This window comes from Apteryx mantelli, chromosome 5, assembly GCF_036417845.1.
Source record: "Apteryx mantelli isolate bAptMan1 chromosome 5, bAptMan1.hap1, whole genome shotgun sequence".
NCBI lineage: Eukaryota > Metazoa > Chordata > Aves > Apterygiformes > Apterygidae > Apteryx > Apteryx mantelli.
In genome coordinates this window covers 18,621,071-18,644,856 of record NC_089982.1, presented here as the reverse complement: position 1 = coordinate 18,644,856, position 23,786 = coordinate 18,621,071, and the positions used below count along the sequence as shown (strand labels likewise).

General features: G+C 45.8%; 1 long non-coding RNA gene across 2 annotated transcripts in view; it reads left to right on the top strand.

The window, feature by feature from the left end:
• LOC136992248 (uncharacterized) overlaps nt 1-23,308 on the top strand; it is a 34,507-nt gene extending 11,199 nt beyond the window's left edge. The window contains exons 2-3 of one of the 2 annotated variants that reach the window (XR_010884348.1): nt 17,072-17,183; nt 22,672-23,308. This is a non-coding gene — a long non-coding RNA (uncharacterized lncRNA). The remainder of the gene's footprint in view (nt 1-17,071; nt 17,184-22,671) is intronic. The other variant, XR_010884349.1, reaches the window with a different exon arrangement.
• Nucleotides 23,309-23,786: the final 478 nt, after the last annotated feature.

Here is a 23,786-nt window from a genome sequence, read left to right as displayed (position 1 = left end):
AGGTGGAGGCAAATAGACTATCTTGGGGTCGGCACTTGGGGCAGCAGGGAGTTTTGCAGAGAGATATGGGGATGGTTGAGCCGGGCGCGGGCCCGTGCGGAGCGAGGCAGAGCTGGTGCGGACGGGAACGGGCGCCGCTCCGCTGCCCTCCGCGGCAGCAAAGATAATAAAAAATAAAGAATATTGCCCCGTCCCCGGCTCGCTCCCGCGCGCAGAGTCCCCGTCTGCATCCGGAGGGGGCGCTGCGCTTCCAGGGACCCTCCGCTTCGGCATGCACAGAAATCGGCCAGAACGTGAAAACGCGCAGGGCTTTTTCCCTTTCGAAAGGTCAGTAAGGCTTTTTCATGAGGACCAGCTAATGCCCTTAATGGCTGAAAGGGTTTTTTTTTATTTTTTATTGCTGTAAGTTTAATTGCTGGCCAACTGCGATTTTTATCGTTTGTAGGTTCAGTGACTTACGTTGCCCCTGTCAATAGCTGAACTTAACCGCATATTGGCTTGTTTTACAGTCTGAGTGAGAGTCGTCCTCATTAATGTTAATTTGAAGCTGTCAAATAAAAAAGAGCTCAGGTCTTTTTAAGATGCTCTGCTTGTTATTTTACGGGATTTGATGGGGGGGAACGGAGGCTTCAGTGAAAACTTGCTGCCACTAGAAAGACTGGTATGAAAGGAGGCATTAAGGGTCACCGTGAATTATTACAAGACATGTTTTACAGTAAAATGTCACCAACATCTCCACTAATGGACCAGTGCAGGAAATTTTAACCACGCCAAAATTAACCTGTTTGGTATTGTTTAAATATTTTATCAGACTGATCTAATGTGCGTGCTGGGGCATTTGTAACCTAACTGTAGTTGTGGTATCTGCGCATGCTAAAAAATCCTATGAAACTCTGTGAATGCTTTATGCTGGAAATTGAGTTTTCTCTGTGTGAAGATCTCTCCGGAGCAGAGTGGACTTGTGTTGCCTTTGTGGCACAAAAGAAAATTAGGGCTTTTGTAAGGGTGAGGCCGCTATAATGAATGTCTCATCCAAAGCTTGCTGCAAAAGGACTTTGCGGTTCTGTGCAATGGGCACATCATCTAGGTAGCCTTCAAGAGCCGCCTCTGATTCCTGGGGTGTCCATTTGGGCAGGTTGTCCAGAGGCCAATTTTCGGTGGCGCGGGGCCGAGACTCCCCTGGGCGCATGCCGGCAGCCCTGCCACGCTCAGACAAGCCCTTTGGCAGGGCCCTCCAAAGCTGCAGCACGCAAAACAAGCAGCCTCTTTGGAGATGCTTAAAGCAAAACGGAAGAAAAGAGCCGTGCTCAGACCTCCTGTGCAATATGTTCCCCATATTGTTTCTATCAGCCGAAAGGCGGCTGCATTTTGTGAAGTGCGCATATAGTTCTTCTAATAGCAGGGACTATTTTGAAGACAGTCTTTTTTTTTTTTTCCTGGCACAGTATGTCTTTAAAATATTTTAGGTTCTTGCTAAATTCAGAATCGGCTTTTTAAGAGATCTATATCTTAGGAATATATACAGAGGGAAAACTTAACCAGACATTAAAAAAAGCCCCAACTCAACAACCTTATCTTGTCTCAAACTGTGTCATCAATACCATGACAGCACCTGACTGCGTTCGGGTGGTGTCAGATATGTTTCCTTTAACAAAGCTTCAATCAAAGCCACGTGAAGGCAAAAATCTGCCCACGCAGAGCCTTAAAAGCAAAGCCGTGACGGGTTAGAGGAAGCCGTGTTGTCAGCCCTGACTCCGGCTCGCTGCGGGGAGACTGCGCCCGTTGGCGGCCAGGGGAGACGAGGGCTGTCACCGGGATGCCGTTTAGGGCGCAAACCCGAGCAAACAGGTCAAAAGCAGAGGAGGGAAGGGGCGGCAGCCCAGACCCACCGGTCTCGGGGCGGCGGACACCGCGGGGCATGCCGCGATCCCACCCTTCGAGTTGCAAAATGCCTCTCCGGGTTGCGGCGGTGCGTTGGAGAAAGCAAGACGAAATCACACCTTCTCATCACCAGAGTTAACTGTAAATATCTACCGGCGCGTTTGAGGTAGGGCATTTCTAACAGGCGTATCGTTTGATCGAGGGCTGTCATTACTCCACAGCGCGCCTTCTGGGGATGGTATGGTGCCTATCCCATTCCCGACAGCTTTCCCTGCTGGCATGCTCACTAGATTTGCTTCCTAATAACCCAGCCCATGCACCAAGGCGAGTCTGTTTCGAAACCGTTTGTTGTTCAGACTGGCTGATACAGAGATTTTTGAAAATTAAAAGTTTTAACTTTGACACGTTACCCATATTTCCAGGTTTTTTTGTCACCCCTGTTGCTCTGTCAAGCTGGGCTGCATTGGGAACAATGAGTGAAGCTCTTAAAAATTACCTGATTCCCACTGGAAATAAAGGATTGAGACCGCTTAGACCCTTTCAAACTATATTGCACCCTGCAATAAAAGACAATAAATCACAGTGAGAGGAGCGAGATTAGAATTTAAGCAAAGACTAATTATATAACGGGCGGGTGAATATCGCCTGACATTTCCCATGAATATTCATTCCAGTTTTAAAAGTGAATTTACATTGGCCGTTCTGCGGGTAGGTGGTATCTCTGGAGAAAGTTGTGCGCTTGTGGATCTCGACTAATTCGTAGCCCTCAGGCCAACACTTGCTGAAAAGCAAATTCCCTTGCAGTGGATTTTCAGGCGAGCCCTTTTTTTCGACCAGGGTGTGAACAGCGAAGAGCTTAGGAGCAGCCCACAGAATAAAAAGCAGCGTGCTGTTCGCATCATTAGGAGCGCGTGTGCGCTAGGGCAGAGGGACAAGCGGCCGAGCTCCTGCAAGACTTGCAGCGCGCGCCGGCTTGGCCGCAGCGGGGCACGTGAGGGACACTGCTGCCGCCAGCGGTTTTGGAGGTGCCTTCGGGGATCAGAATTGCCCGGCTGCTTTTTTCGCAGCGGGTGAAACGAGGGGCAGGTGGCGGGAGAGATGCGGCGCGGACGTGGGGCCGGAGGAAGGCGGCTGCTGCTCCCAGAGCAGTTGAACGCTATTAATCCCACGGTGCCGCCGCACAGCAAAGTTTAGTTCCTTAGTTTGCATTTTTTTTTCTGATAACGTTTACATGGTTAACAAAAGAACATTTTGTAGGGTGCCAGCTTTTAAAAGAAAACCAAGCTCGCTCGGGCAGCGGCTGCCAGCCCTACCCACTGCACTACTTTTAGCTTTAAAAGACCTTATCAAGTTGAACACAACTGACAGGTCACATTTCGAGGAAGTGAGCCAAAAATGTTTTCGCTGCTTAGCTGGGCAAACTTGAGCGCCGAGCGCTTAACCCCCGAAGCGCCCTCCTCACGCGCTCGGTGTGCCTCTCAGGCCTGCGTTTGTAAAGAACAAAACGCAGCTTGGCTATCTGCGCACCGAAACAGGAGCAAAATGCCACGTTCTCCACAGCGTTATAAATAGATGAAAGATCACTTGGTGAAAAGGTAACTGGGGTGGGGGGAGAGCGGAAGAAAAACCCCGAAGGTGATTTCCACGGGTGTTTGCGGGCTCCGCTCGCACTGTTGTGCAATTAAGTCAAATTCAGTTGCTGCATGGGTTATCCAGAACTGAAGGGCAGGCGGTTGCTATTGCTTTCCGTCATTATTGCTGTGATGAAGGTACCCCGGGCCCCAGTCCCTGACAGAGACCTCTATTGTCGCAGACACAAAGCTGAGTAATAAACGCAGCCCCCGGGGGAGACTCTCAGCTGGTGTAAATTATCGCAGCAATTAACGTGCTGTTTTGTAAGTATGACAATTTACACCAGCTGATCGTCTTCCTCCCGGCCTGCAAGAATTTCTGATTCTAGCAGATGATTCGATAAAGCTAGCTGAGGATTAGAGACTGCTGTGATTTATACGTCCTGCCGGAAGCCTCGTTTCCTTCAACGCCCGTCCGAACCGAGAGCATCAAGTGCGACGCGTACGCGCTCCCTCTTCTTTGCGACGGGCGCGTACGGCGCGTGGGCCCGTGGGGTGCAGCCGGCAGTTTTGCAGTGCTTTGCTTCCGAGGGCCCCCTCGGCGTCGCCTGGGGGGACCCTGCTTGGGGGCCTCGGAGGGGGCGCGAGAAAGGGGGAGGCTGGCGCCGAGCCTCTTTTGCCCCTCACGGTTACAAAGCCAAAGCAGCAGCGGCTGCCGCTGGTCTCCGTTTCCTTCCAAATCACCCCCTGGGGGGTTGTGAGCAAGCACCTTAGGGGACGTAAGCACTTACCTGCTATTTATTTTTATTCCACTTGGGCTTCGGTGTGAGTAGGACGCCAGCACGATCCAGCCTGTTGTGGCTGAGATGCTCCAGGAGCAGAGCTAAAGCCTCTCGAGCAGCTATAAACTAAAAGGAAAAAGATATGTTGTGAACTTATACCACATCTAAAGGGGGAATTTCAGGACCTGGCTATGGATTTAGGCACCTAAGTTACCTAAATCCCTCTCTAGCTACCTAAATGTGGGGTTTTGGGGGGTGGTATCACCCCTTCTGTATACATGCATCTTTAAGCCTATGGTTAGCACTGTTAAAACTCACAAGGATTAGGACCACTCATACGTACTATACATCTAATGTGTGTATGCACTAGGTTAAATCCTGACCTGATTTTTAGCCTGGAGGTGTTCCAGGTGCCGCTGCTGTTGTACGTGCGCAGTGGAAACAGCATTTCTTTAGTTGGTTGAGCGCTTTTGGATCCTGCAGGACACAGACATTACTATTGTAATAATGGTTATGGTAATTTCCAACATAGGTAATAAATCTCCCACTTAATCCATCTCTTCCTTAATTAGACAATAAGGATAACGTCACTATCTAGAAAAGAAGGAGACTCAAATGAGATCAGCCTTTAAAATCTAAAATTCAAATTATCCTTTCCATTGTGAAGATGAGGGGGAATTGCTTAAAAATAATAAACTCTGGCGATTTATGCGGTATCCTCTTGCGTTATCAAAAAATACAGGTTCAAATTGCAAGAGCTTTAATGGACCCAATGGAGAAAAGTCTTAAGTTTAATCCTAACAGGCATTTTAAACCATGATACGATATGGAGTACAGATTTTAAAGTGCAAAATTAAATGCTTTATCTTCATCAGTTTAAAAAAAAGGCCATTCCAATAACATACAAAATTATATAACTTTGAGGAAAGAGTGCAAGTCCTTACTGCAACCAAACTAAATACCCATGGTGAGACCCATGGGAGAACCTTAGCACAGCAAACTTGGATGAGGATTTTAGGTTTGACTGAACTTTAGGGGTCAGTGGTATGGGAAATTTAGATTTAAACAGCTAAGCTTGGATCCTGGCTAACACGGGATTCTTTTATGTAAGAATGCACCAAAATGATTCAGTAGTTAGAGGAGTGAAATTAAATGGGAGTGGAAATTAAATGACGTCCAACTCTGAAAACCAAAACTTTTCTTAAATATGGTCAAGTGGTGGTAATTCAGTCTGTTAAGCAGAGCGCAGCAGAGGCGCATGAGTGCTATAACTTGCAGGTCTTCAGCTCTCCATGCTAACAAGTAGTTAATTCATGAGCCAAATGGGCAGCTCTCATGAGAACGGTTTGGATAGCTGGACAGCCGCGTGGTCGGTGGATTTTCCTCCTAAACTGATGAAAGGCTTCAGCTCTCTGGAGCTAAAAGAGCAAAATTCAGCTGTCGTCTCCCGCTATCTGGGTGAGCAATCCAGGAAGATTTGGGCCCAGCAGGGCAGAGTGGCGGCAGGAGGAGCTGAACGCACCCCTGTGATGCAGAAGCATGGGCACAAGCCATGCAGGACGGTGGTCTGCTCAGTACGGGTCTTACAGCGGTGGGTTGCCAGGATTTTCCATCTTGGTTGATCAAGGCACACTTTGTGTTTTTGTCATATTTCCTGTATTTTAATTTGCTGGAAACAGTTCTTTCATAAAGATCTTGCAGTTAATTTTCTCTGGTTCAAGAAGCCTTTTAGGTGCTGGCTGCAGAGGCCTTCTGCCCATGAGTCCAAGGGCTGGTGGCCCTTGTAAAGGACGGTGAAGTCTTTTCTATTACTTCTGGAGTACTATTATTATTATTGAGCGCTTGGCATCAAACCCACATAAGCCACTTTCTAAAGTGGGCTTAGAACAGAGCATAAATTACACTTTTTTGGGGGGGGAAAAAAAAGGAACTAGTCAATCAGTCTGAAATTTCACGCAGAATTAGCTTGGAGACTCTCTGTCAGTGCCATGTAGCGTTTTATTCCATGAACTTTTGGCAGGATGTGTTTGAAGTGAGGCTGTGGCTGCAGTTCATCTTCTGCTGTCTTATTTTTCGCCAGAGATAAATTTTTCTCTTTAACTAAAAAAAGTGCTTTTTGCACCAAAACCAGTAGAGAGCTGGACTCTTGAGTACATCTGGTGCAACAGGTAGTTTTTTAGAAAGAAACACGTTAGATTTGGGGTATTCTTAGCTATGATTCACAACATAGCAACCCGCTTAGGCCTGTGCCCTTAACCGTGAGTGACAGGGGCTCGTCACTCGTAAAGTCTGCTCTGATGCAGAAGGTTTCCTCCATCTGGAGCTCCTCTGTTCTGCCAACTTTTATTCCGCCACGGAGAAGCCGGGAGGGCTGGATCGTTAATTAATAATATCCTAAGGATATTGTGTAAGCCTCATGCTGCTCGCATGGCAAAACGAAGCACTGATTTATTGAGCTGCTCCTTTTTTTTTTCCTGCCTTCCCAGCATGTTTTAAGCGTTGTTTGCTGTAGTGGCAAAAGCGGGAAATAGTGCAACTGCTGCCTGTGCTGGCGAGTGGGCGGCTTGCCTCGGGGAGGTGCCGCTCGGTGCCAGCCGCGGACGCCCCTGCCCGCAGAGCTCTACGGGGGCTGCTTTTAATTTACGCCGGCTTAACTCGGCTCAAAGTCGGGCCCGGTGTGTCAATAAGCCGATGGCCGGATGCCGTAGGCATCGATGCCCTTTCACTCGGACCCGCTCACATTCATTTTATCCACCAACGTAATCATCCAGCATTAGCATCCAGATGAGGGTATTAAGAGAGAAAATTAACACGGCATATCAGAGGTGACATTCAGATACAAAGTCCCCATCATTTTCTTGACTCAAATTCTGCAATTACCCCAAATTATCCTATTAGGTGCTTACGGCCCTTTCAGGCGGTAGGGCAGCGTGCCAGGCGGGGACGCGGAGGGGGGCGCAGCGACAACGCAAACTCCACTTTGTGTTCAAATACTGTTTGACAGAATTAAATACAGTACATACGCATCTAACCTTCGCCTCTCCATTCAGGTGCCTGACAACTGTAGCTACATTATTTTATTATAAGCTGAAGTGCATTTTCTTTTCCTTTGAGTTTTTCTTTCCTGTTGGTAGCACTCTGGCAAGCTCTAGATGGGCTTTTGGCTGGTTGAGACACTTGGGGACATTTCCTGGCGGCTTTTGGGTTTTTCCCTGCTATCGGCAGCTGCGGGGGCTCAGTCTCTCCACGGCTCGGTCGGGGGCTGAACCACCCGTCTAGGCTTGAAAAGTAGCATTAATTATCTGGTGAGGAAGGGGACGTTTTTGCCCGGCGTCGTGGGCGCTGTGGTCACCACAGTCCCGTCCTGCCGGGAAATCCTCGCAGGGTCGCCCTCTCCGCTCCCCTGCGTCGGCCCCCGCCTTCTCTTCCTAAGGGTCAGTCTCAAAGGAATCTTTTGAGGAAAAAATTTGTATTGGTATAAAAAATCGTTCTTCCTTTTTTTTTTTTTTTTAAACTGTAATCCTACCCAGTATTTCTAACCAGCCTTAGACAAAAAGAGTTACAGAAGTCAGAGTGGAAGGAAAGATGAAACATAATTATGCCAAAAAGTAATTCAAAATGCAAATTTGCCAGAGCAACTCAAACCCCTAATTGTAGGGCTCTCTTTTTATCAGCACTTCAAAAGCCCGGCGCTACCTTCCTCCCTGCGGGAAGGCCTCCTCCGCGGCTGTGCTGCCACACTCTGACCTTCCCCGTGAAATACGTTTGACCCGAAAAAACGTGGGGGGGGGGCTCAAGAGCCTTAACCCTGTGAAGAGACGCCGTAAAATCCAGCGATAGGCGACAGCCCTGCTGCTCACTCCGGGGAAGCGCGCCTGCCTCCCGCGCAGGGACCGGGGACGGGAGCCGCGCTTTATCAACGAAAGGCCGCTCCTGTGTGAACCAGCCTAGGACTTTACGGCGGCCCTCAAAGTTTTCACCGAGGCTGCTACGCTTCATAGTCTCAGGCAAACTGACCCCTTGTGAACGTGTCTAAGCGCTTTTTGATGCTCTTTGTGCCTTTGGCCTTCGCAATAACCCTGTGCAATTAGTTCCCCGGTTTTACTCTGATTTCCAGGGTAGCATCGGAGGATCCTGGCTCAAACTTTAAATTCAGTTGCTTAAAGTGAACTTGGAGGAACTGGCTCTTTTGAACCTGTGCAGCCATACAGCGGCCTTTCTCGCATGTTGTGGTTTGGGCTAGGTGGGGGGTTTTTTGTTTTTTTTTTTAATCCCCACTTTAAAAATCCTGTGCTGGAAATCTGCCTGCTGAAATCCTCCGCGTGGCACTGGCAGAGGTGGCGGGATGGGGAGCGCACAGGGTGGGATGGAGGGGGCTGCGGGAGGCCAGCAGGCACAAGGGGGACTGCAAGGAGCAGGCGCTGCCTGCGGGCTCGTGAGGAGAGAGAAGAGAAGGCTTTGGTGGGAAAAACAGGGGGAAAGGGAAAAGAGAGCAATAAGGGAAAAGAAAGCAATAACCCTGAGGCTTGCTCCAGTACGGGAGGAAATAAATCTTGGCTGGAGCCATCATCGCTGGTCTTAAACTATTAGCCAGGATGGGTGCTGAGGGGGTTGCAAAGGGTCTGCTGTGGCTCGCTGAAGCGTTCACTGGGCTGCAAAGCCTACGGCGCTCTGCGAAGGGTTTTCGTGCAGCGCGAGAGCATAATCCACGCTAAATATTTCCCTCATGGCTTTTCCAGACTAATAATTAACAAATGGCGGGAAGAGAAATGCTGTGAAATGTGCTGGCCTGCAGCAAACCATAAGGATTCAGAAATCGCAGTTCTCTGAATGCACCGAATGCTCAGAAACCTCGGGCAGCAAGTGCTTCAGAGCCAAATTGCAAACAAAATTGCTAGATGACCCTCCCTGCCCCGGCAGCCCCGTCCCAGGGACCTGGCCACGGCACCCTGAGCGTTTCACGAGCCGCTTGCTCCCTACAGTTGCGGGACCCGTACGGTTTCATGTCCGGTCCTTCCCGTGCTGTAGGGTGATGTAGCTCTGCCTGAAATCTTGGTGAGGGCTCGAAGCTGTGGCGTTGCTGTCTTTTCCCCAGCAAGGTTTTATAGAGGCTTGAGGGTATCTGAGATACCACGTGTGATGTCTCTCGGGCGCCTTTCTGATGGGTCTGGGTGTCGCTCGGGCGATGCTGGGATGGCTGGTTGTTCTCGTGTTTCTCAGCGAGGGCAGCGCTAACGTACGTTGTGGAAAAGCCCTTTCAGGATAACACCTTTTTAACATGGCCAGCTCAGATTTGAAAATGAGAAGATAGAAAAAGGGGCAAAGACAAAGCTCGGGAAGAAAGCAGGTGCGTGACACCATTTGCGGAGTGCACGAGGAGGTCAGGAGATAATCGCACAAGCTGCACTGGTTTAAATACTCAGTGAGTCCTGCTCTCTGTTCTGCCACGCTTTGGGGGCTCTTTTGCAGCAGAACTGGCAGAGCCGAGCCAGCCCCTTCGCTGGCTTGTGGCTTAGTTTAAATCTGCCTTCATCAGTGATTTAAGCCAAGGCTCAGATGCTGCCTCTCCGCGTACAACCACCGCTGCTTGGCACGTCCAGCGCAGCGTAATGCGTGCACGGCTTGTTGAGCAGGTACAACGCCAGCTGAGCACACGGTCACAAATGCGAGCACCATGGCAGAGGCAGTCCCGTAATCCCAGTACTGAAACTTGGCTCGCAAAGGCCTGAGCACATTTTTTTTTCTTCTTGAGTTGAGATACATACAAAGGGATCTTGAATTATTAACCAGCCTTATGCTGGAGATATGCATTAGGTGTGGAAATTGTTGGTGTTACCACCTGTTAGTAACTTTTTGGAGTTGTGTTTTGCCAGTCTCGCTGACCTGGTCAGTACTTTATTGAGCAAACGCCCTCATGTTTTCTCTAGAAATATTTACATAGTAATACTTGCATAGTGACCTAATGACACAGTTTAATTTGGTATGTCGTTATTACGGCTGTTAATTTGCTTCTGAAGCCCCACAGCTTTGCCTGGGGCCCTTGCATGGCAAGGACCATTGGGGATGCTGGGAAGGCAGGAGCTGGCTTAAGGAGGTTTAACACAGCAAATTAAAAGTTTCAAAATGAGCTCCCAAATGTTTTTTTTTTTCCTGCCCCAAGCCTGTGTACACATTCACTGTCACACACACGCATTCACATTCACACAAGCACTGTACACATTCAAACACTGTAATCATTCTTGTTCTGAAAAGTTACAACTTCTACTAATTTTCATCCAAAGATCTCAGAAAGCAAATGGCAATGCACAAATATTAATGAAAAAGTTGTTCATAAAGCCAAGATGTAGGCTGTCCTTAGTTAATGTAAATCAGCACACGTTCTCCAAAGGCGGTGGGCATTTGCTTTCATGCTAGCTATGATGTGACTCTGCAGTTTTGGAGCTGAAGGTCTGGTGCTTGCATGCAGCCAAGGGAGCTACGGCTCCTGGTTATGACTCGGCAGTGTAAGAGCGGAGCGAAAATTATTTATTTCCATGTTGCAGCATCATTATGAAAAACTTACTGCCTCAGAGCGGAGCTGTGCTCACCTGGCTCTTCCTACGCTGGCTGATGGGAACGGGAATGAGGTTTTACTTGCCCATGGAAGAATACCCATGAAGAAAACAAAAGCGAGCTTGCCTTGCTCAAAGGGTGCCTGAAACTTTTAAAGCTGTTTTGGGGGTGGGCCAGGAGTGAAGTAATTATTAGCTGAACACACATATTCAGTAAAATCTGTATGTTTTCCAAAGGGTTTCTTTTAAAGCAAAGCTGAGTAGTAAGTAAGACTGCTTCCCTGCAGGCTGGCAGAAGGACACAGTTGGTATCACACATTTCAGCAGCTGGCATGTTAATGAGACCATTTTTATTGAAATGAGCTAAATACTATTAACATTTGTGGACTCCCAACTGATTTCTGAAGCATTTATTGAACTTCAAAAAGTGCTTCAAGAATCAATTAAAAATAATTTTTTAGATTTGATAGAAAGAAGACCAAAGAGTATTCTGCAGTCACGTATACATTTATCTGAACAGATCTTACCTTTGTGTGGTTGACTTTAAACAGTTTCCTCTCTTTTTTCCTTTCCGTGCTCTAAATAATGCTTAAAACTGTATCTTTTGAGAAAGTGATAACATAGTTTGTAGCTAATAAGTTTTTGTTGGTTCTGGTTTCCTCCTGCTTAGGAGGAAGGTTGGTGCGTGGTTGAAAGGGAATATACAGCTTCCCTGATACAATGATTGCACTTGGCCTCCTTGGCCAGTGAACTTGACAACAAAATATAGTGAAATTATTAATTCAGATATTATTAAGATATTTCATTTAAAAAGGAAGACAGACCATTGCTTTTGAAGGCAGTGAAGAGCTACCTGGTTTCGTGTCGTAGAAGGAGTGGATGGCAAAGAGACTTCCCCGCTTCTCCCCTCGCCAGCAGCCGGGGCAGGCGAGCGCTTGGGCTTGGACCACCAGGCTGCCGGTAGCCCAGCTGGGCAGGGCTGGAGGCAGCAGCACTGAGCCGCTCAGCACGCTGGCAGGCGATGGGCTTCCACTCGCCAGAGTCCTCCGTGGCACCAGGAGGTGAAACCCTGCCGGCTTCTCGGGAGTTTCCCTTGGCTACCCGAGAGCTGAGGCTGGCCCAATATTTAAAGCGCTGTGACAAGCTCTAGTAGCTTCAAGACAGAGTCAATTATGCGGCACTAAGGTGAGGGGCTTGTTGGTGAAGACAAATGTTTAAAGGAAAAATCAAGCCATGTTCTTGAAAGCAACATTAATCTAGGCGATATGTCAGGCTGCAGATGCTTGTGGAGTCATTATCCCAAGTTGAAATAACAACCCGTGCAATTTTATTCGCTTTATTTCGTATTTTTTGTCACAACAGGTATTCATTGCCTGCAAATGTGCATAGTGCTTGTCACAGACGGTCACAGGTTCCCCTGTGCCTTGGCGGCGTGTGAAGGCTGTGGGAGGAAGGGTCCTCGTGTCTAGTTTTATCACGTATTTAACCTGATAACAGTTGGCTGCTATGCTGATTTTTTTTCCATCAGCTTCCTTTGAAAGAAAGAAAGAAAAAGAAAAAAAAATGAAAACCAAGCAAAAAATCCCACAAAGAAAACACAGCATGTGCAAAAATAAACCACTAGGCAAATAAAAGACTACTTGTTTCATTGTATAAATATACCTAGAAGCGGCTGATTTTCTTCTTCAGCTTGAATCCTTTCCCAAACTTTAAAAATAGAGCGTTTGGAAGGCAAGAAAAGGAAAGCAGAAGGAACACCGTCACACCGGTGCCTTTAATAAGAAACTTGCGCTTGGCCAAACCACCAGGCCGTCACCAACCAGCAGTTATGTGGCGGGAGCCCGGCGCACAAGCGGAGGAGGCCGGCGCTCACGCGCAGAAAAGGAACAAGCTCAGCTGATATTTCTACACTCTCCCGAATTCAGTTTTGTCATACAAAAAAGAAACGTGGCTAACACCATGGTTGCCTAAGGGCTAAGCTCCTACCTTCATGACTTAGTGCTGTGGCGAAATCTGGTGTACCTGATTGATGTTTCTAAGGCTGCACAATCGCTTTGAACTTCCGTCATGAATGATTTTATCTTTTTACCATTATGAAAGGCACTGACTGTTTTTCAGTGTTTGACAGGCGTCACCTGCGATTAAGTGTATGCCAACGCACTTAGTGTTGGGTACCAGCAATGCACATGAGCACCCACTGTGGGCTCCAACGCCTCCCTCCGTTACAGCTCCTGGGGATGGCTTCTGCGTTTCTGTTTTGCATCTACTTACAGCATCAGTGTTCTGGCTGGCATAATTTGATCTCTTTTCATTAATATCAGTGTAATTCTGCTGACTTAGTATGGCTGGGGATCTTGATGATTCTTTTTAAAATATAGATTCAAAATACTTTACAATTGCTTTGCCAGTTCTTTCTGAATAATCAGAAAGCCTCTCCAACTTCTGTCATTTTGCTGAGATTCATATTTTGCACTAAATTTGTAGGGCAGTGGCAACAAATAGGAAAGTCTACTAAACCAGGGCCACAAGTATTATCATCCACTAAAATACAACACAAATCGATTCAAGACATGCTTGCAGTTGACCATTATTTCTAAACACGAGTAATGAACAAGTTTAAATAAAAAGAGGAGCTGAGGAGTTCAGTGATGAAGGCACCATACAAAAGCTCCATAAATTGATCTCTGGGTAGGAGTGAGCTAGAAAGCAGATGTCAGAGACGTGGTGCTGCGGTGAGGTTGGCACTCCTTAAACCCACGCGCTGCTGAGAGGGCTGAAGGCAGGGCGGCCGTCCAGGCCATCCAGGCAGGAGCTTGCTCCCACCTCGGTGTAAGGTAACTGGGCACAAATCCAATTTATTATCATTTGTTATTTTAATATTTTTGCATGACTTAGTCAAATGTTAGGTTTCTTTGGATGCTGAACAGTTTTATGGCAGCAGCTGTCCTGAAAGCTTTGCGTGCCAGGGCCCTAATCCTGAAATACTCATTTAGGTGCTTACCTCTACCACGCTGAATAGCTCCATTTGATTTGGATGGGATTGTTCCCAGTAGCAAACTGTGCATCCTACAGTTTATTCTCTGCCTTTTCCCAAGTTTTCTACAAGCCTCTGTTTTCACCTGGTACTGTTTAATGGAAGCTGCCTCCTCCCGCTCCTGAGTTTTTCAGTGCCTCTGCTGCTTCAGGGAGATCTGTGCTCATCTACTAAATTTGTCTGAGTTTGGCCAAGAGGAAAGCTGGCAATGCCTCTGCTGGAAGCTTTTCCATTTAGCTGCAGTTTCATTCTATTTTATTTTTTAAATGGGAGTACATACCAGTGGCAGAGACCTGCCCACAGGACTCCAGCGCGCCAAAACAACTGGAGCCAAAGGATCTTATTGCGGTGCCGGTTTAGCACCACGCTGACCGAGCCAAGGAGTGCTTGTAAAGCTGGGCTAGCCCAGGATGGGATTGCTGATTAGTATACGACATACAATAAAAACTGGGAACTGTTAAAAACCGAGGCTGGCTCTAGCATACACAGAAAGTATTGCTGCTGATGAGCAGCAAAAAATTTAATTAGTTTATTGTCTGAGAGGAGAAATAGTTGCTTTCCTCTGGCAAATTGATACCTTAGAATTGGTGCAGGTGAAGGTTGCGTTTCCCTGCTGACTCCTATGCACTGGGCTGAGCCCTGGTGGGTGCAGAGGCGGTTCGGCTGCAGGGGGAGCGACCTGTGCCAGGACTCGAGGGAGCAGATCCCGACCGGACACCATGGAGGAGAAGAAGGGACTGGACCCACAGCCAGACTCTGTCCTCTGTCAGCATGTCCAAGTTCCATAAGGTGATTTCTTCAGATAGGATATAGCTGTATCTAGTCATAAATAGGGGGCTACTTTTATGTTGGAATACTAATACTATGGGCAGGGATGCAAAACTAGCGCAAGTTGTAAAAATAGCTCTCTCAACCCCTCTTAGTGCAAATCTCAAAGCCTTTTGCACAGAACGTCCATATCAATATGCCCACTTGGAATAAGGAGTACAAGGGGTCTCCTTCTGTATTGTCTGATTTTATTTAACTTTACTTTGCATCTCAACACCTTGAAATCATGTGATGGTGCTGTAGCATTCTCCAGAAAAATGCTGCTTTAAACAGAAATCTTTTTGCCTGCAGAATTATATTTTTCCCAATTAAAAAAGTTACAAATGGGTAAATATAAACTAAAAGGACTACATTTATTGTTCCTGTAATTTTGATAAAGCTGATGATATGGTCTGTGTGAATGAAATTGGTGTGAATGGCAAAACTAAATTTTACGTTTGTTTGCAGATATTATGCTTTGCTACCAGAAGTGTATTACTGGTTGTGCAAATTTTAGTACTGTATATCACATAAAACCATAAATAAGGCAAAGGAAGCTTTGTTCTGTTAAATGACTACATATCAGGTATATATCATGAACACACAGTTTTGAGATGCATTGGGAAATTCTGCTATCACTTAAATTAAGAGTTTGTTTTGAAAACAGCAGTCTCTAGGAAAATGCACAGTTTGAACCTTGTTTTTTGGTGGTTTAAATGGGTGCTTTAAATAGTTTTGGTGTATTTCTGTTTTGTGAGTTACTCTTTTGGATTCTCAGTACAGTTATTGTTCTGTTGCCACTTCTTCAGGAATTGTATTGCTATTTTTTACTTCCCTGCGAATGGCAAAAACATAAAGAAAGCTGGCATCAAGGATTGTGTTTTATAAGAAAGGAAAGAGGAAAGATAAAATGGCTACATATGGCAATATGGATAGTTTCCAACCTAATGGAAAAGAAAGAGTCAGATTTTTGCAGCATATACACAGAACTGAACTGTATTTTTATGCAAATGCTATAGAAAATGCAGCTCAGCAAAGGCTGTTTTCCTAATGTTGGCTGGAAAGCATTTTGAGTGACTTAAGACTTACATTTTCCACAAAAAAAATGGTGAGAAAGAATATAAAGAGGTAATAGAGCACCTGAAAACATTATGCCTACCACAGTTTTTTTTTTTAAACCCAAGTTTAATCTCAAGAACCAGCTAAGAGGAGGGAATATTACCAAGTCTTTGACAAGGCTAAATAGCGATTGTTCCTTGCTATTTTGATATTTCTTTGAAAAATGCAGGTGAAGATCAATTTGCTTGCAGAGCGAAACACCAGAAAAATGGTGTACGTCTGCAGAGCACAACACAGCCCTGAAGGCAGCCACCTGAGATATGTCAGGTGCAGTACGGCTTCGATAGCATGGAGCTTTATATATATCCCAGGTGAAAAGCAAAGTATAGCACCGCGGCTGGTGTACAATGCTAATACATCTCTATTACTGAGATTAATCCAGCCTCATCCAGGTATCTCTGTATGGAATAACCTTGTGCCATTACACACATAGTTACTGGAAAACTCGTTGCGTGGGATGAATAAGAGGGTGTCACTATCAGAGGGAGCTGGAGCCCAGTAATCTAGGAAAACCTTTGGGACAGGGTAATCTAGACACACCTCTGAGGTATGGAAGAACGTGGCCCAAAATTATGATGTTCAGGGGAGAAAGAGCTGAAGGAACTGGGACGCTTTACTAACACAGATTAAATGGACTGACTTCCCCTGTGTTCTGTTAATGTGAAAACAAATTATGAGAAATTAAAACTGGAAGTACGTGCAGGGTGTCTGAGGGAGTCTCTCAAAGAAAATTTTCTAGAATAAGTCTGAAGGAAATATACTTTTACCGTGCTCCAGAAAGGGTAGACAAGGAGTTTTACGCTGGCTGCCTGTCACAATAATTTATAAATATATCTGTTTACCATTAGAGCTAATTGTGACTGAAGGAGATGGTCTCCTGCTGATAGGCAGAAAGGCAATATATAAGCATAAACTGGACCAAAGTGCGGCATGCTAGAGACTGTCACAGAAGGGGAATTGATAGGTAAAATATAGAGATGTATTTACTGCAGGCATTTGTTTTATGCGCAGCACAACAGGAAGGCTAGAGGTGGTGGATAATGCCATTCCTCAATTTGCAAAAGTGAGATTGGTGCCACTTGCGTAGGGAAAGGCAGCTGCAGAGAAGCAATGGAGGAACAGCAGAAGCAGGTATAGCTTCACCTGTGGAAGTCAGGGAGGGGGTTGTGCCAGTTGTGTCTGCTCCAAAGACCGATGACAGTGGAAGAATTTGTGGGAACTATAAAGTCACCATAAATCCCTGGCTGCCAACAGATCAATATCCAATTCCTAAACTGTAAGATTTATTTGCAAAAGCTTTGAAAAGGGGGGATTTTATCTCTCCAGGTTGGTCTCAGATCTTCCCAAAGGATTTGACAGTGAACACACATAAGGGGCTATTTTACAAACAAGAAATTACCCCTCAGAGTGGCCAATCCATATGTCATGGAAGAAGGAGGTAAGAGTTGTTCTCTGGTTTTTGGATAACATATTAATGAATAGGAGTTCAGAGGACCATTTATAAAAGCTGGAGGAGACCCTAAAGAGATTGCTTTACTATTAATAGAGGTAGGCACACTTCATTTCATCAGGTTTATTTGGAGCACTGTATAGGTGCAGAAGCAATACATTTATTAAAAGGGAAAACAAAAATGACTAAGAATGTACCAGTACCACAGGATACCGCAGACTGCTTCTAGTCCTGTTAAACTATTATGGTTTAAAAGTTCACTCCAAGTGTACCAGCTTTAATCAGCTTGATATCTGCTCATAAAAAACAAAACAAACTTTAGTCCAGAAGAGAGAAATGAGATTTTTTGTCAAAGAAATCAAATAGCTTGAGCCTTTTGATACATTTTAGTCCTTAGCATTAACTTTAGTACTTTTTCTAGAAGTGCGGGTTCCTGTAATTTCAAATATCTATTAAGAGTAGAGTGAAAAAAACCCCATAGCATTATCTTACAGAACATTTTCAAAACTGGACAAAATTACTCTTCCATAACAATGCTCTTCTTCCTTTCTTTCACCACAAAAATGTTTTGTCCATCATTTGTGGATAAATGCTAAAACTACCTGTCGCAATGAAAATACTGTTCTCATCGCAGATGCCAAACTACTGGTAGAAACATCAAGGCTGAGAATATGTTTTTTTCTGCTGGCAGCAGCCAGGTAGCAGACATAAAGTTTTGTTAAATAAGCATTTTACCAGTACACTTTTTATAATAGACCCTCAAAAAATGCTTTCCTGTATCCACAGAAAAAATAGGAGCTCAGTGCTATAGTTTCTTTCCTACAGTCTCTTTCTTACTACTGCTAAAGAAATTGTTCTGGAAACAAGAAATAATCCTATTTTGATTATAGTTATACACTGTACACTTTAGGGATGGCCACACTACATCACCAGAGGCCAGCTTAAGCCAGGGCGATTTTAGAAAATAGACGTTTTCCTTGGTTGTTTGCCACGGGGAATACCAGGGATAATAAAAAAAGCTTACAAAGACACATACTGGTGTAATTACTGGAGTAGCACCAAGAGGCTACTAAATTGAAAAGGAGGCAAAAAGTCATTTTGTGTGCCTGCCATTTTCTCTGAGCGCAGGAGTGAGCAGCAGTCTGTGTCCCTCGCAGGACCTCAGGGAAGGTTTCAGAGAAGGGGCTGCACCTGGGGACGTGCACACGGTGCTCTGACAACCAGCACATGTTAATTTTGCAGGGGAAAAAAACCCCACACAATTGCTTTCACTGGTGGTTGCTCTGTATTCCCAGTGTCAGGAATGATGCACGTGACAGGACCTGTGCTGCAAAACAACCCAAGTGCTTCGCAGTATGTTGAACACTCACGTGTTTGAGTATTGGGCTCCCAGGGCTGGCTGGAAGAGCTGCCTTTGGGCAAGTCTGCGATTCACATCAGCAGAGCTGAAGACATCTTTAGGGCAAAATTTGTAAAAAACGGGCCAAACCAAACCCCACACAGAATACAGTCCCAGGCTGTCTACCATGCCAGCAGGAATGGCCAAGCATTCGAGGAGGGAAACGGCAGGAGAGACCTGCTTTCTTTCACCACAGGTTTCCTCTGCTCACTCAGATCTACTGCGCAGAAACGCTGTTCCTAGGTATCACTGACCTAATGCATTTCCCATTCTGAAATCAAGCAGAAGAAAAATGTTATAGAAAAACAGCAGGTAATGGAAAATCCACAGAACAGGTTCCCCTCTCCGCCTCCCACTTCCCCTACGTGCTGCCCTAAGCTTTCTGCACAGGGCAGACAGTACTAGTATGTAATTAGACAGAACAGGTAAATTGGGGACAAGATGTGGTAAAATAGATTTTGGTGCCAGTGACTTATTAAACAGAGGTTAAAGGGGGCGTGATGAAGAGACACAGTGATTGACTGGCTAGATAAAAGCTTGGAACAGATGTAATATGTGGCCTGAGAAGTTAATAAAAATAGCTTCATCTTTACAGATTTTGTTGTGTCAGAAAATGATAACTAAGGAAAGGAGAAGAAACATGTGCCAGGTCCCAGTAATAATGAAAAACAAGAAAAAAATCAGATATTGGGTTCTCTCCCAGATGAACAGCATTGACCACTGTGAATTCAGAGAGCTCCCACAAGGTTAAACTTGTGATTTATTTTTATATTGGGGGTGTCATTTAGATAATATATAAGGAAGAAGCGTACCATATTGACAAGCTGTGCTGTTGCTTTAAAGCTTAAGGTGTTGCTGATTTGCAGCTTGCTGGGCAAAGAGAGTCTACGGTTTTGTTCTTCATTTCAATCATGATTACAGCAAGGTGAGCTGACGGTCTTTCTGTGGTTGCTTCTTTGAAAGGGTATTGCTATTTTTGAACTTCTTCACTTATATCAGAGACATCACTGGTTGGAAACAGCCTACGGTAATGAGTATCAAAGATAACTGGAGCAATCCAATAAAACTGGGTAGAAATTAATTGAAAAAGTGAATTCTAATGAAGAATAATCTCCTTACTTTAGATTTTTGCAGCTGGCAAAACAAATTATTTAGAACTGATAATGATGTTCTTTGTTAGAAGCCAAGCAGAACAGAAAAAGCAGAAAAGTTTTGACTCTGATAAACCCTCTTAGATCCGGGTGACATGTTTTCTGTGTTGTTGCTACACTTCCTGTAGATTTCTTCTGGCATCCTGGTCCCTTTTGGGTACTGCATTGATTCATAAATGTTTGCCTATCATATGATGCTCAGTTTGTAATGTGTCTGATGCACCGTACATTAAGGAATGACTTGGTTGTGAAAGGTAAGGGGGACGGGGAGCGGGGATTTTCCCCTGAGTTTTAGGCTGTAGTACCATTTTCAGCACCAAGTGGCCTCCTGGTTGCTTCTCTGGTGAGATTTGTAACTCAGGAGTTGAGCCATTGCCTTAGCACAGCCTTTACTGGAGTCCTTGGGAGTCGAATCAATAGAGTGAATAGCTGATTTTGGCTCCTCAGCTTCCTGTCCTCTGTTTCCCTAAACAAAACCTCTTTAAAAATCTGCTTCAAGAATATGAAATTCTGAGCCATGACATCTTTCTTTAGTGGCATCTGTTATCTGTGTCTTCACTAAAGAGCTGAGCCTTATACCAGTATGGCCAGTAATCACCCAAGGGGAAATGGTGAAAACTGGTAATTTTCAAGGCGCCGAGGTACCTAACTCACTTGAAAAAGAAACCCCTCCATGTCTTTAAAAGGTAGGCCCATAATGGACTGCGAGCACCAGCGCTTTCCGAACAACGCAAGCGGTCCCTTAGGCATAGTTCGGTGTTTTTCTGAATCAAGGTCCAGTTACTTTGGCTTCTTTGACTTTAACCCCTCACCATAACCACCCTGCCTGAACCCAAAAGTCACAGATTTGGTTCTCCCCTGGTTTTAATGGATGCTCCTCAGCTGATGGCCCAAAGGAGAACATGGCCTGATACTGATTTTTCCAAGGTTGGTTCTGAAACATCTCCACAAAACGGGCAGCGTTCTTCACAGTATGGGTGGGAGAAAAAGGCAGAGAGAGAGGAAACGACTTGCTTCGAGTCTGATAGACGAAGAGCAGAAGAGCTGCCCCCCAACTGGGCAGGGTGCCCCAGCCCCTCACAAGATTTGTTGACCCTTGGGCAAAGCCAGGAAGTCTGTGTTAGGTCTTTTGTGTCCAAATTTGGTGTGTGAGCAGAGGGCTGGGGGTAGCCCTTCTCCAAAAAGAGAAGAGCTGCCGTGGACAGCCCTTTGCTTCTGCTTCTCCTTTAAGTGATAAGGCTTTTGAGATATTTATACTCCAGCTGCCTGCTTTTACAGCGTGCCACATTTTCTCCTACACAATTCAAAAAGGAAAAAATTGCAGTATTGTAAATGCTTAGTTCCCTCCCCCTAGAGGGATGAAAACTTGCTCCTTTGGAGGCCATTAGTATTGCTAAGGATTACTATTTAAACGCTGATCTTTTACGGGCTGTCCCTGGAAGTTTCAAAGCTGTCTGCACCTTTACCGCTGCCAAATCACAAGCTGAAGGGGAACAGAGCTTTCTGTGAAGCTCTAGCTCTGGGATTCATGTGATTAAGTTGGATTCTCACTTTCCATTAAAAGAGCAAGTTTCCAGCTACTGTGACTGCAAGAAAAGCTTGAAAATATAGGCCCTAAATATGCAAAAGCAACAGAAGCCAAATATAAAGAGTATCACCTTTTTTTTTTATTTAGTCTTATGGTTTGAACCATTCTCTTTCTTTCTCCAGGAGGCTGATTCATTTTTCTGAATAGATTGTGTTGGCAATACTATATTTTGTTCCCCAAGGGATAACTTCAGGGCCTTTTTTTTTTTTTTTTTCCAAAACGACTTTGCTCAGTTTAGACATCTCTTAGAAAAACTTAAATGAGAAGGAATTTGTAAAAAAAATTAATGATCTGCTACATAAATTTTTCACAACTTCACACACGGATGGAGTGGGTTGTAGAATTACAGAATCATAGTGACTAATAATAGTAATAAAGTGTCTGATTATATTATGTGGTTAAAGATAGTCATAATACTTTAATTGTCTTTGCAGTTTTCCCAGTCCTTGCTGTGACATCAGCCTATCCCAGACCACCACATCCTGCTCATGGCTGTTTCTTTGTTGATAAATAATGAGTCATTATATGGTTTGCTCTATGACTTGTAAAGCTGTATTGCCAAATTTTCCTCTCAACAGAATGAATCCCCTTTTCCAAGGATTTTTATGTTCTCTAGTGGCTCTGCCTTCAAATCCGAGTGAGGTTATCTGGTGACAAATATGCACTTCAGCAGAAAATGGAACAGATGACATAATGTTCCTTCCAGATGTTTTGCACCTGGAATAGGCTCACCTACAGTAAATTGTGTATTTTTGTTAGTGATAAAATAACACTGCCACTTTGTACTGATGGCATGATCTACAGCATGCCAAAGCCATGATTTCTGTGGATCATCCCTGTAGGGCACACTCCATCCAAAGACCATAAGGGTCCTGCTGCGATATTGGTATCAAAGCTCTGCACTAAACATTAGGATGCTTACAGGTACACAGGCACCGAGAGAAGTCATGTGCTTCATCCACAAACACAAAACTGATTTAGTAATACTGAAGCTGAAACTTCTTGCTCTCCAGTATGCTGCTAACTACACAACATACTCAGGAAGCTCTCTTAAAAAAAATAAACATGAAATCCAAAACAGATACCAAAATGCATCAGAAAGTGCCAGAAATTGTTGTAATGTTTTTCAAAAAGGCAAAAAAAAATAAAATACTTTAGCACCCTTTACTTTGACACTGAGGACATTTGAGAACTACTGTGTGAAGCCTAGCACACTAAATAACCAATTTGCATAGCTGTAAGGTTACAGCTTTCTTTCATTTTAATTTAAAAGTATGTGGCATACCAAACTTCCAAGTCAAAAGACCTGCTGAACTAATACCAGTTTCTTCCCGACAGGCAATGTGGAATCCGACATGCCCACTTGGGACTGCTGACTTGGGAAAAAGATCCAAAGGTGTAAGAGCTCCTCGGCAAAGCGGGGCACGTCATTCGTCTGTTTTTCCTTCCTGTACTCTAGGAAATTACTTTGCAACTCACCCCTGCGACATGAAGGTCGGGTGAGAGATCAGGTGGCACTGGGAGCAAGTGTGCACACGGAGATGAGAAACAGCTGAAAGAAACAGAGCAAATCGCCTGGTCACGGTGGTGTTTTCTGGGGAGAGGGATGCCCTTCGAGCCCTGCTCACCTGTGTGTCCCCACCTCTGCTTGCTCCCTCTAGGTTCTGGGCCCAAGCCCTCAGCTGTAGACCAGAGCTGCTCACAGGCGGCACTCAAGTGTGGACCTGCTGCATCGCTCCCCAAACCAGAGTCTCCTCCTTTGGGTTTTGGGGGGCCCCTGCTCCCCAGCCTCGTGGGGGAAGCCCTCCCTGGCAGTGGGGCCTCCCCCCAGGAAACGCCGACGACCAGCCACCCTCCAGCTCGCCCTCGCAAGCCCTCCTGACCCACCGCTGGCAGGAGGCACCGCCAATTCCATTTGTTAAAGTTTTTTTTTTTTTTAAGTGTAAATGATAATAATAAAATTCCACGAGTCTTTCTTTTTTTTTCTCTTTTCTCTTTTCTCTCCCCTCAGGATAAATTTTATGCGGCTGGCAGTTAAAATAAGCGATTACCCCATAAATACCATCTTAATAGCCTCGTCAACGCTACGGCCTCCGCTGTCCTGAGATTTTTATCTCAGGAAAGGGGGAGGGAGGGAGAGAGAAAACCACAACCCTTTAGAGCGCGGCGGCAGCGGCTGCCGCCGCTCGTTACTCGCTGCGTAGCTGGGGGGGCGGAGGGCTCCCCCCTTCCCCCGGGGGCAGCCGCGGGGCCGCCCCCTCCCCCGGCGTGGCCGTTGGCGTGGTCGTTAGCGCCGGCCGTTAGCGCCGTTGCCCGGGGCGGGGCGGAGGCGCGGCAGGGCGGCGGCAGGGGGCGCTGCGGCCCCGCCGTTGCGGCGCGGCGCGGCGCGGCGCGGGGGCGGCGGGCGGGCGCGTTGATCCTAATTGGAGCCGACGCGCGGCTCCTCCATAATC